Source organism: Homarus americanus, unplaced genomic scaffold (assembly GCF_018991925.1).
Source record: "Homarus americanus isolate GMGI-L3 unplaced genomic scaffold, GMGI_Hamer_2.0 scaffold16430, whole genome shotgun sequence".
NCBI lineage: Eukaryota > Metazoa > Arthropoda > Malacostraca > Decapoda > Nephropidae > Homarus > Homarus americanus.
The window spans coordinates 831,259-845,802 of NW_024729259.1; the positions used below are offsets into that span (position 1 = coordinate 831,259).

The window sequence follows — 14,544 nt, forward strand, 5'->3', positions numbered from 1 at the left end:
CAGAATCATCGTATCTAATAAGTTGATACAGACGTGATGTGTCAGAGCCAAGGTCAGGGCTCATGATACTCGATCGTTGAAGTGTTACCTCGTGTTTGATTACTGTAGTCTTCCTGCAGGTGAGGATGTCGGAGAAGCGAGTGTTGAACGAGATAAACAAGAGTCAGACCACCTCTATACGCTTCCCCATCAAGGGTAAGATCAAGACCCGAGAACACAAGATCAACTGGTCAGTATTGTATCTCTTACTGTCGTGTTCTTATCTTAACATCAATTCGTAAAATGAATAGCTAAAATTAGGATGTTTCGATGTAAGTAGAATTTATGATCTGAACAGGCAAGGGTAGATAATAGTGATTTAATATGACTATAATACCGAACTTGAAATAATAGGTATGACTAAGGTTAAATATAATTATGAACTAGCTAAGGTAGATTAATTTAAATATTTTGATGAGTATAATTCTGGGGTAAATAGGTTAGACATTATACTCATTGATATTTGCCAGTATGAGTATAATTAAGTTTCTCTTGGTTGGTGTCATCGTGAACAGCTTGATACAAGCGACGCTGGGGAGTCAGACCATCACAGACCCCGGCTTGAATCAGGAAAACACCAAGATCATGCGCACTGGACAACGCGTCACTAAATGTAAGTCACCCTCCTTCCCCACCAGCACGATTTATAAAACATTGTACATCGTAGCCTAATCCAGTAGTGAAGGTGATATGAACACTATTATTATTATTGTCTTTAAAATATCAAACTGGAGATGAACAAATTGTACAGTGTTAAGTTAGCGCCATATTACTTTAGTTTGTGTTCTTTCACGTTTCGTTCTCTTTGGTCCCTCCGATGTTAAGCGCATTTTCTTTGGTGTATAACTTGCATTTACTATTGATTATTAGGCCTCGCTCTCCCACAAAACGGTCGGTACTAAGATGAATACTACAGACAATACTTCCAAGACGGTTGAATAGGCTGATAGATATTTATTCAGTTAAGTTTTCAATAATATATGAAAAATTTACTGATGCAACATGTACAGTATTGTTACTATAGTACATAATATATAGAATGTACATTGTACAGTACCTATTGCATATGTACTAACAATTTAATTTTCAGGGGACCCATACCACCGTAATGTGACCTACCGTAGAATCTTTAGGTTAGGTTAAGTTTGCTCGTTGCCAGATAATAAATGAAAAGTTTAATAGAGGAGTGAGCGGTAATGGTCGTTTTTCCTAATACTGTACTGTAGTGGTCTTCGTGGCTTTCTCCCAGATAAGCCAAGTACTGAACGAGTAACGTGTCTAAATAAAAAACGATATATAAATCTGGGATTATGTTTTTATTGCATTTAAGTTTGTGTGAAAGAAGATTTTGAATATGAATCAATGTGTGAAATACGTTTATAGAAATTAAGCACAAATTCTACTTATCACTTATGAGCTTTTCACAAACTCTTGATACAGTTGAAATACTTTGGCTTTTCATCACTTGACTCCTGTTCAATACCCACTGCCGCTTGGGTTAGATACGAGAAGGGTGTTGTTCAGAATGACCCTCCCCAGCATCACAGGTTTTCCCACACACACGCGGGTTTTCTCCAGTACTGTACTAATACTGGACCCATTTGGGGATGTCTTCTCACTGGACCTCTTGGAAGATGAGTTAATCAGTACAGATTCAACTACCCTCTGTGCATATACCAGCCGTCATTATTTACGTAACAGAAGAGGATGGTGTTGGTGATGAAATTTACTACTACGGTTCATCAGCAATTGTCTTTAAACTCATACTCTAAGTTAGTAAATAAACCATTTATCAACAATCAGAAATCAGGAGGGATAAATCTATTTGGTTGGGATTCTTATGTAGGAAAATGTGATGGGATAACTCATTATTTCGTCTACTACAGTATTAATAAAATTCTTTTTAATTTTGCTTATACTACTACTACTACAACTACTACTATTGCTAATAATAATAATGATAATAATAATAATAATAATAATAATAATTGTTGGGTCGTACCAATATAAAGTCAGAGCTGCAGTCACACCACTTTATTTGAAGTAGGTTTCAACCTGGGAAATAACATACAATAAACAAACATGCAAACACAAATATAAAATATACATTAGATCCAAAAATATTTAACAAGAACCTTATAATTGTTATTGTAATCTATACTGTTAATGAATACTGCTCCAATCAAAAATAATGTTAACTCAAACTCACATCATAACCCTCCAAATCAGCACGAACCCAATACAAAGTTCTCCAGTCCGTCCAGCCAGCGACCACAAGGGACAAATGTCAAGTTGCCCACATACATGTACAGAATATAAAATTTTCTAGTCCAGAACGTACGTTACTGCAACCGCCACAACAACAAATTAACAATGTCTTTTGTGTCTGAAGAGACAAATGCCTGCCTACATGCGCAACAATAATTTTTATACGAAATATATTTATTTTAGTACAATAAATTCTTACATCCACAATATTTATACAATAACAAACAAATGTATATTTTTACACGTAACATATCTCATCAGACCCTGTATGGTGATACAATAATGACAATAATGATAATAATGACATTGCATTTTCCAGCCCGTTCTCAATTACTGTACTGTATAACATCAAGCTTTGAAACTTGAGTAATATTTCTTTTAAGTATAAGTTAACTGAGAGCCTCTGAAGATAATGCTGTTTCACACTCATACACAAATTCCACTCAGGCTCACTATATGTACCATTGTCTCACATAGTTTTGTATACACATGTAGAGAGAATAAGACGATCATTAATTTCCACTCATTATGTACTAACAGTGGGTGAGATGCTGTTGCCGGGCACACACACACACACACACACACACACACACACACACACACACACACACACACACACACCCTATTCATACTGCCATTGGCTTACCATCCCGAATATCTGCGGATGCCCCAAGCAACAGATAAAGCATGTGACATCTACTCCCAAGATTATCCCTAGCACGACTTACACATCGCACCCTAATTCACACCCTGACTCAAGTGATCAAGAAACAGCTAGTGTCAGATAAGAGGGAGGGAGAGACTTTAACATTTATTACCTAGCTCTACGACCAATAGATGACGTTCACGAATTTAGCTTTCATCCCACAACTATCTCCTATCTCCATGATTTATTAATATGTTATCTTAATGGACGACACCCGGGCTCACAGGATCAAGTGCTCGCTGATAACACTACCACTACCACGCTGCAGACACTAACTTACCGTGAAAGAAATATCCCGTGTTTACGATAATTTTAAAATTTAATTTGTAGAGTCTGCAGGTGCAGTTCGGATATACCTGTGCAGTACATGACTAGGTTATGTTATGTTATGTTATGTTAGATATGATATATCTGTGATGTCTGGTGGGTCTGGTTCAACGGTGACTAGTTAAATGGCCCCCAGTCCTGATAGGCGCCGACCTAACCTAAATTGACAATTAGGATAGGAGTCTAGTGTTAATGTGCCCTAATACTAATAGACGGTGGGACATACTGGCAATGTGAGCTCCTTAGCCTTTTAACTTAACCCCCCCCCCCCTATATGGTTGACCTTATATCTGATACCCCGACTTACCGGCTCGTATTTTTTGTTTTATTCATCACCATAATTATTGTTACCGGTCTGTAGTTGCATGGTGATGGGTCGGCCGGGTGTATATTAGCTCAGTTTTCCTGTGTTGTGTTAGACACTCCCAGCTTATTTCACCTGAAGATTAACCACCCTAATGATAACTTAATCAAACTTAGTCTAATCCCCAGGCAACTATAGGATAGTTAATCTTCGGGTATAAGAAGTTCGTGTCTAATCTCCAGTTGATCCCTAAGTGTTAAACTTACTATATTTGTCAGTTATTTAAAATTAGTGTAATTTATAATTATCACTACCCTAAACGTCTTCCTTACTCGCTGTTGCACTTGACCTTTACTTGTCACCCCCAGGTATTGTTCAGTTATATAGGACAAAACTCTCACTGTTGCACAAGTACAAGTTTGTTGATAAACCCAGACCATGAAGCATGACACTTGACACACGAGACATGTACAGTATACAGACCCACAGCACCGATTTTTTCTCGACTTACTGTACACCGGGATTATTATTATTTATATTATTTATTTTGTATACGGGATTAATATTATTATTATTATGGTATAATTATTTTATTAATATTATTTATTTTGTATACTGGATTAATATTATTATTATTATTATTATTATTATTATTATTATTATTATTATGATTATTATTAAATACTTTAATTGTTTCGCACGGTAATAAATTACATTACACTCCCCCCACTACCGTTAGGGTGTTTAATCATTAGGCGTAATAAGCCGGGGTTCATAATTTTTATGAGACCCGTTGATATGACTGCTTCATTAGTACACACCTGTTGGGTTGAGCTTGTTTTCTGTTATCATTGTCTCTGTTTTTGTATTTGCACATCTTTTGTTGTTTAAAATATATGGAAACAAAGTATGTGGTGTGTGTGTGGGGGGGGGGGGGGGGGGGGAGTACTGACAGGGAGGCTGATCTGGCGTCCTCAGACCACCACAGTAACATGACCTGCCGCCTCTCACGTGTCCTTCCTCAGGACGCCCCACAATCTATTCTCCTGCCTCTTCCTTGACCTGCACCATTTACACATAGGCCACATAAACTTATCAGTTAAGACTCAACACAACAGTTAGAAGTACTGTAAGGGCCTGACAGATACAATAAAATGATAAATATAACTTTTAACACGGCTTAGGAACAGGTTAGGTTAGGTTAGGTTAAGATGTTGATATTACACAAAAGTTTAGATCAATCTTAGAAGAAAATTATTATAGTGTCTCAGTAGTACTCACACACACACACACACACACACACACACACACACACACACACACACACACACACACACACACACACACACACACACACACAACCCTCCCTCATCTCTTATCAATCTCAGTTCTTCATTCTCACGTACGCATGCCCATGACGAAAGAGTAAATGTTCTGGTGTCAGCACAAGACTACAATACATATCGCTAAAGTGCCCACCGAGACCAAGGCAAACTGAGGTCCATCTTTGTATGCGGGTTGTAATTTTCTATGATACTGTAAATTACTGTACTTGTCCATTATACCTAAATCTGTACTTGGTGTCCTTGGCTGTCTGGCTTCTGGCGTCTATGGTCATCGATCATATATACGACTTTAGATTGTACGTTATTGATGATAAATCGGTATAAATGTTGAAATGTATGATAGATTAGGTTAGGTTAGGTTAGGTTGTGTTGCGTTATGTACTTTTTTTTATTGTCTAATATTTGTGACAGGTTGTGTATTGTGAGTTTTTTGGTTATATTCTGTCTAATATTTGTGGCAGGTTGTGTATTGTGAGTGTTTTCTTTTTGTCGTGTTCTGTCTAATATTTGTGACAGGTTGTGTATTGTGAGTGTTTTTTTGTAAATGGGGTGTAACACATACGATCTAGCACATCTAAGGGAATGACACTAGCATCATCATCGTGGGAATATTGATACCGATTAAGGAACAGTAAAAACTCAGGGTCACTGAGGTGTGAAAAAGGAAGATCTATGAAAATTATAATGGGGGAGGACTCACAAGTGCTACAACCAACAATCTAGTTAGGTTAACCTCTGTTGGTTTTATGTCAGGCGAGGGTTTTGTTTAGTTTTTTTATGTACAAGTAATTAATATATTTTCCGACAAGCCAAATGTGCGTGTTTGTGTGTGTGTGTGTGAATGGAGATTTTGTATTATATATTAAAAAACTCATAGTTATGTGACTTTAGATAGATATGGCGAGACCTGTATAAATGACTCGTGAAGGCTTGTGTTGCATGTTATTAGAGAGGGGGGATGGATGGTGGAAGGAGAGGTCTGAGAGCTGTGGCTGTGTGGCTGGGAGTGGGCCGAGTGGTGTGGCTGGAGGAGGAGGGAGAGGGCTGAGTGGTGTGACTGGAGGAGAAAGAAGTAACAGGACACAGATGAGGTTCGCCAGAGTAAGGTAATGATACACCACATAACTCGTATAGCTGAGGTGACGTTGGGTTTCATCCAGGTGGTAATATTAAGAGTGTGGGGACAGATTAGACGAGCCCTTGTTATAGATTTTAGTGCTCCGTTCCTTTCCCTTCCCCGTCATGATGAAAAGACCTCCATAAGATTGGTTATACTGCATACGCGAAGTTTATAAACGCCTTATTCGCCTACACACACACACACACACACACACACACACACACACACACACACACACACACACTGTACTGAGAACGTAGTATAGCAGACGATGGGTTAGTTTCGTTAAACTTTTTGATATACAACAAATCAATTTGTTGGTGTGTACAGGCCTGGCGGAGTACGGGGCGACACGGAAAGATTACGAACTGCAGCTGAACACGACCCTTCTGTGTAAGTGTTTCTCCAGCCGCCTGTGGGAGAACAGCAGATACGTCACCCGCCAGCTAGAGAGGATCGGCCCAGCCCTCAGCGCTTCCTTCGTGCGGTCCAAGATCACCTCCTTCAGCGCCCTTGAAGCCTGTTCACCCAGGGACATCGAGCTGGTAACTTGCCTACTGTTTGTTTGGGTTCCATTATAACCTGTTAAAAACCTATCTCGATTAATTACAAAAATAGCAATAATATTAATAACAATACTTTAGTGATGGGTTCCATCAAAGGTGACATTTCAATTTACAACTGGACCTCCTCCGTCAGATCCTCAACAGACAGCCGCCCTTCGGTAACCGCATCCGTGACCAGGCGGTGAGACTGCCCCGCTACGAGCTCACTCTCCAACAGCTGAACCAGGTCTGTGTGTGTGTGTTTTATATTTGAGTTTGTATACTCTCATTTGACTGTGGATACTTGCGTTTGTTTATGAGGATATTTGTTTGTGTATTTATGAATTTGTGTATAGTATGTGTTTACGAATATGTTCTATGTGTATAATTTTACTTAATATGTGCGTTTATATGGTTGTGCTTTTTTCGTATCAAGAACAAAGTATATAAAACTAAATTACTTTCCTGAAGGTGAGTGTTGAACATAGCGAGGTACGGGTGACGGTGCGCGTGGCCAATTACCAGGAGTTGATGAGTGGGAGAGGCGGTGCTACCACCCCCAAACACCACTCCTGCAGACTCATCCTCGGCGACGCTGACAACAACCTCGTCTACAACCAACGCCTCACGTTAGTCAAGACATTACACATGGTTTTGGTTTATCTATTTTTGTAATTGGTTGGATGGGGTGGATTACCAAGGCTGTGTAAACGATGGTGAAATGGACAAGAATAATACGACGTTGATTATATTCCTTCTATAAATACTACAACTAATGCTACTATCATTATTACTACTTATTGCAACTACTACTATTACTGCTACCACTATTATTGCGACCACAACTTCTTCTACTAATGCTACTACTACAAGATGATAATGCCAATAATGATATCACTACCACCATAACCAACACAACAACTAGTACTCCTAAGAAGCGAGGCGAGGTGAGGTGAGGGAGAGTTGGCCTTGAGGAAGAAGTGAAGGAGGAGGGAGAAAGTGACAAAAAAAAAATATTGTTAGAAGGGCGGAAAGCAGCTGGTTTGTTTTACCCATTTTATCGGTGATTTTATTTTATTTGTTTGTTTTAGGGCAGAAATTATGATTTTTAAAGGTAACTGCTCATGGTGTACAGTACAGGTATATCATATTTCTGTCAACAAAGAAAGCCTTATAACTTTTCCCCATATTCATCCATTATAAAGGACAATAACTGTAATTTAAAGTCAGTGTTTGGACATATTTCTTAAGTGGCTATGATGGCTGACTGTAAATATTAAGACTGCAAAAAGTGTGGCAGTATTAATAATGGTAAATTAAGGTTTTCTTATATATAAATTGATCTATCATCCTGGTTATACTCAGAATTAGGTTTATCATTAATGACCAATTGAACGTGAATGTTGTTTATACAGAGACCCAGGACTGATGGTGACAGGGACAGCGACGCGGTTAGCGAAGGTGTCCAGAGCCCAGGCGGGGGATGAACTGGCCATTAATTTCATCTCCGAAACCTGGGGTGAGGCAAACTATAGTTCCTCTCTCTTGTGTCTTACGATTCTGTGACCACTTACTTACCAAAACCTATAGCACTACCTTAACCCCAGTCTGTACTTGTTTTCGCTATCCAGTACAATAACCCAGTATTATACTACCTAAACCCCAGTACTTATTTCCATTATCCAGTACAAAAAAAAATAAAATAAAATAAATAAATATTGAAGTGATAACTGTGGTAACATTATGAGATGTTCTTATTACCACCATGCTATTGTACTATTCCAGATGATACTAAATGTTACATAATACTTCCTTGAGATAAATGTATAGTATATATCAGGTGCCTAAAAGAGAGCTCAGGTTCTCAACTGGCTCAGCCATGTTAATATTGTTATTTTTATCCACTGTGTTTTTCTGGCTAACTGTTTCAATTCAATTCAATTCAGTACTTGCATTGACATTCAAAGTCCAGTACATGTAAGCATTATCATCTTTTTAAACCCAGTACTGTACTTGTGTTTACTTCACCACTACCTCAACTCATTATTGGTATTTGTTACTTAATAAGGTCTTCTGCATCAATAATGAAATAGCTCTTCGTTTTATTACATATATGTGCTGTATCAAAATTGAGTTGATAATTTGATAAATATGTAAAGAATTTGATAAGTAAAGGAGAAAAAAGGTGAAAATTTACATGGAAGCAGAACGAGAAGGGTCATTAACTCTCCGCATGTTTGTTGACATTGATCAGCTGGTCTGGACGTGCAGAGTTGTTACACCCCCCGCTACCTCCCACGTCCAGCTGTCTCCATCCTCCCAGCTGCCCCTGTTACTTCTGCCTCACACCACCCCAATGGTAAGTGTCTCGCTCCATCATTCGCTTCATATCTTCAAAATATTTAATCATTAATATTGTGTAGAACTAAGTTTTTGATCAACAGACAACAGGATACCCGCAAATGGTGTAAGTTATCGATGTAAGATGGTATAGTTATTTACAGTGTTCAAATTATGTAGTTGTTAAAAGTTTATATCCCACTGGTCTATCGTCTGTTTTTTTTGCGATTTAACTTAACTAAACGACCAACTACCCTATCAAATCATCTAATAGGTAGTAGGCAGCTACCAAACAGGGGGGTACTACCGCCTGGGAAGATATTGGAAGCATAATGTGTTGTCTAATGGTAGACCCTGCTGCCATATGGCATCACAAAAATTGTGACCAAGTCCCAGGTTGCTGATCTGACTTTCTGCCTCATTTACACACAATTGCAGGTCTCAATTGTTTCTCTTACCATTGACAACACAACATATATCTATCATTTCTCACTCTTGATATTTTTTATTTCTTTATGGTTCTTTATTATTATTATTATTATTATTATTATTATTATTATTATTATTATTATTATTATTATTATTATTATTATTATTATTACATTTTCGCCCCCAGGTCCCGATTTGGGTTAGTGACCTGTGCCCGGGTGGGCTAATCCCGGTAAAAAAAACTAAATTAATAATAAATAAAAAAAATGCAGGATGGAAAATAAATTCATAAAACAGACGATTTTTTTTAAGATTTAAAAGTTGTTTGTTGTACGATTCTGTCCCAGATGGATATTTATTCAGTACAATCGTTATAAAGGTTCACTTAGTTCAGCTAGTACAGTACTGTACATGAACAGTTCATAAATACAAACAGGTAAATAGCAGGTCGAGTCAATTAAGGGTAGCATAAGAAAGCCTTTGAAAGCTTATTATCACTAATTAATCTCATTCTAATGATATTGGCCATCAATATCTCCACTTTAACCACCTCCATCAGATCGTAGTGTTCACGAGTCCTGCTATAAAATTATAGATAAAGTGAAAATTTCAATGTCAATAAGCCTCGATGGCGCAGTAGGCAGCGCGTGAGTCTCATAATCTCAAGGTCGTGAGTTCGATCCTCACTCGGGGCAAGTCATTTTCAAAGGGAAAGTAAATGCACAGAATAATCAATCATCCATTAATTTGTTTTTATCGTAAAATTTTAACGAGATATAGAAATAAGTGGTAGTGTTGATTGTACTGAGAAGATAACTATAATTGTATCATAAGGCATATAACATGGTTTTATAAGTACATTATCTCAAACGACCTACATGAACATATTCTTTAGTAATTGAAGTTGTTATTAACATGCTAAGATTGCATAAACGTTTTGTATTTTCCAAACATCTTTTTAGAAGAAAATTTATTCCCATGCCGGGAATCGAACCCGGGCCTCCTGGGTGAAAGCCAGGTATCCTAGCCACTAGACCACATGGGATCTGATATTAATCACATTCGATTATAATTCTACATTTCCTTGTTTATGAATATAATATTTGACATGAATTTGTATCTAGGAACATTTGAAGTACCTGGAAAGTGTAGGTTAGGTAAGGTAAGTTGGTTGATTTCTTTAGTATGAGAATAGATTTATATTTTTTGGGGGGTGTTTTACTCCAAATTGACCTCCATTTGTGTGCAAATTAGCAGTTTTTGGTGAAAATTAATGTTTTTTTTTACGCTAATTTGCAAGAGAAATGAATGTCAGCTTTGAGTAAAAAAAAAAAAAGTACCAAAACCTGAGGACAGACAATGGACAAATATATTAGAGCATTAGGAAAAGGTACAATTTATACATTTAATTTAAGGTAAGGTACATTATTATGTACTGATGAACAGGTTAGATCAAACAGAACTCCAGTGTTTGATCTAACCTATTTGCTCTGATTGGCTAATTATTCCATGTGACTGGAGTAAAGCTTGTGTTGGCCTCCTTAAACTTACGGAGAGTCTTAAGAATATGAATGAAAGCGTTATATAAATTCTGCGACTTAAAGATGTATTGCACGAAGTACACAAATAAGAGCACAACAAGACTTAAAAATTAAATATTCTAATGCATATCTTCGTTATTAAACAATGGATTTTGTGTTATAGTAATAATCAAACTATACATGTTTATTAATTTCATGCTGATTGACATAAGAGTAAAATTTAGTCCCGTACGATATTTTCCTACGTTTCTTTGCTTAACCCAACCGGTGTGTACGACAACCTAGCCACTTCCTCCCTCTACCGTGTAATTGCTTCGGTTTTTTGCATTGTTTTTGCTCCATTTAAGTTCCATGGCTTGTGTAGCTTTTTCTTCCTGAGGCTTTTACAGCAGTGTAATAAATCTTCTTCCCGTGTTTTTAATGTTATCGCTTTAAGGGTTTTGTTTTAGTGGCCAGGGGTTTAAGGTTCACTAATGTACGTCTCTCTCTCATCTTGATTGATAGAGGAGTCCTTGTACCTAACCTAACCTAACCTAGTACCTTAAATGATTACTGTATAAGTGCCAAGAGACGCTGTGAACATGGAACAACACACGCCAACGTATCTACTCGTACTAGTCGTATGTACAATATTAAGATAAACTTGGCGGGGAAATGTAATATTAATCTGATCTTGAAGGTCAAAACACTGAACGCTAGAAAGAGAATATATACATTTTCAGTGGTGTATTTTGAATCCGTAAAATATATAAATATTAAATCAGACATCTTGGTTACCTTAATCTGGCTCTGAGGAAGTTTGGTATTTCAAAGTGTATGTGATGTGTATTGCGGATGTTATCGTCTTGTTTCTTATATATGTGTACTGGATTCTTTTGTTAAAGATCGGTAATGTTGAGCGTTATAAGTTTGTCTCTCCTTTATACGTTGTGGTAAGTAGGTATAGTTATTTTTTAATGGTATTTATGAATAATCAACTTATGTGGTCCAGGCTTTTACCCCTTCGTGTACTAAAGGATGTGCTGCGGGGCACTTAGCTCTCCCTTCTGTTGACTGTGTTGATGTAAGAGCCTCGCGTATCCCTTTGTTGAAAGGTTGACTGTATAGAATCCACTGGCCCAGGCCTTAAACTTGTGTATACAGTATTGAGAGTAACAGTGAAAATCTTTCAATGTTTTTATAGTTCATTTTCTTATCTTTTAATATACGGATTGTACCTTCAGTTTTGGCGTATTTTAACTTTCTATTAACTATGATATAATTTTTCTTCATTTTTTTTTACTGTAAAAGAGTCACTTTATTTTTCTCTATACAAACTAACAGAAAATAGTCCACACATTTATTCTTCCAAATACTGTACTGGCTGGTACTTTTACCCTTCCACTTACCGACTGTTAACTGTCCTCTCTAACACCCACTGACTGTCACCTGTTTCTCTCACACCTACTGACTGTCTCCTGTTCCTCTCACACCTACTGACTGTCTACTGTTCCTCTCACACCTACTGACTGTCTCCTGTTCCTCTCACACCTACTGACTGTCTCCTGTTCCTCTCACACATACTGACTGACTGTCTACTGTTCCTCTCACACCCACTGACTGTCACCTGTTCCTCTCACACCTACTGACTGTCACCTGTTCCTCTCACACCTACTGACTGTCACCTTTTCCTCTCACACCTTCTGAGTGTCACCTGTACCTCTCACACCTACTGACTGTCACCTGTTCCTCTCACACCTTCTGACTGTCACCTGTACCTCTCACACCTACTGACTGTCGCTTTTTCCTCTCACACCTACTGACTGTCACCTGTTCCTCTCACACCTACTGACTGTCACCTGTTCCTCTCACACCTACTGATTGTTACCTGTTCCTCTCACACTTATTAACGATGCAGACGACGAGTGTGAGGTTGGCGACGGACACAGCAGTGAGGGGGGTAGACGTGCCTGCTATCATACCTGCGGAGACAAGCACTCCTGCGCCCACAAGTGCTGCAAGGTAGATAAACAATGTGTGTGTGTGTGTGTGTGTGTGTGTGTGTGTGTGTGTGTGTGTGTTTCATGTTGGAGAATTATTTAATCATCCTTAAAGTGATTGGTGGATTAGGAATAATTATTAGCTGTAGTATGTAATGATTAGTAATATATTTGCTAAAACATTTACCTACAACGATTACATCAGCTGAGGTAATCGTTGTTGATGAGAAACAATTTAACTGCGGTAGGTATTTCGAAGTTGTGTTCAATGCTGTAGTTTTAGAGGAGAAATGATTCAGCTATACTAGTAATACTGTACAGTAGTTATAACCGAGTACCGTTTTAGCTGGGGTTGGTACTGTATTTATAAATTAGAAACCTTTTAGCTCTTGTGGTAGTGGTTACAGACTAACAATTAAGTGTGGTAGTAATTATAGCCAGTCATATAATTGGAAATAGTCCTAATCTGGCGCTGTGATTTGCAAGTTTGAGCAAATTCTCACCTCTGGGAGTTAGTAATTGATCAATGTTTTAGTTGCAATGGTAGCAGATTAACAACCCCTTAGCTGTGGTTAATTAGAAACCTTACACAGTTAGGGCTGTAATTGCGGATAAGAATTATGTTGGCTGTAATGTATAACTGCGATATTACAACTATGGTCCTGAAACGCATTTTCTACATTAGTACACACACTAGTAGCCAACAATGAAAAGTATAAATAGTACAGAACTCTGGTTATACAGCTCATAAGTGTGATGGGCGTAGTAATAATGTCATGCTATCACAAGATCTCCTCATTGGGAAAACAGAAGTAGTTTTGTTTTATGCCTTATGCAGTCCTTGGGGGTGTGTCCTCACGGTGTTGAATACAGATGGCTCTGCTAGGCTAAGGGAGCGTTACATCACAAAGTAGAATTGCTGGGCGGACTTGTTAACTGACGCCGAATTCCTCCCTACAGTTACATAATCTTATATTAGGACTTACATCACGGTCCACTTTGTCTTAATCATCCTCATCACAATGATAAAAAGTTAGCAATGTTTTCTTGTGTGTGTTTTTAAGGGGGGGGGGCGGGGGGGTTGACGGAGACGAACGTGAAAAATAAATGGCGTGGGCAGAAAGTTTTTGTGTTCCAGCCCCATCTGAGTGTATTAGTTCCTCAAGGCAAGAATGAAGTTGTCGAGGATGAAGTTGCGGCCGAAAACAGTCAAGAGTTAAACGAGCGTGATCTGTGCTGTCAGGTGGGTGAGGGAGGCCATGGCGGGTCTATCGAGGGTTGATTATGGGTTTTTCTTACCGTGTTAATAAAAAAAATAAAGTAAAATTATATATATATATATATATATATATATATGCTATATACAAGGAAAGAAGAAAACACGTATCTTTCCTATATATATATCACAACTACAGTGATTTACTTGCATATATATATATATATATATATATATATATATATATATATATATATATATATATATATATATATATATATATCAGCAAAACATGACCCTGATGGCGGAGCATTTGTGCAGCTTGATCAATCGTTCAATTTTATTGTATGATCATTTATGTTGAGTTAAATAAAATCCGTGTAC

At 37.7% G+C, this 14,544-nt stretch overlaps 2 non-coding genes across 2 annotated transcripts; one reads left to right on the forward strand and one right to left on the reverse strand.

Annotated features, from left to right (window-relative positions):
• The first annotated feature begins 10,046 nt into the window (after window positions 1-10,046).
• On the forward strand, window positions 10,047-10,119 carry Trnam-cau. Its single transcript has one exon. It is a non-coding gene; the product is annotated as a tRNA-Met (tRNA).
• Window positions 10,120-10,397: 278 nt separating this feature from the next.
• Window positions 10,398-10,469, reverse strand: Trnae-uuc. The gene has a single exon. It is a non-coding gene; the product is annotated as a tRNA-Glu (tRNA).
• Between the last annotated feature and the right edge of the window lie 4,075 nt (window positions 10,470-14,544).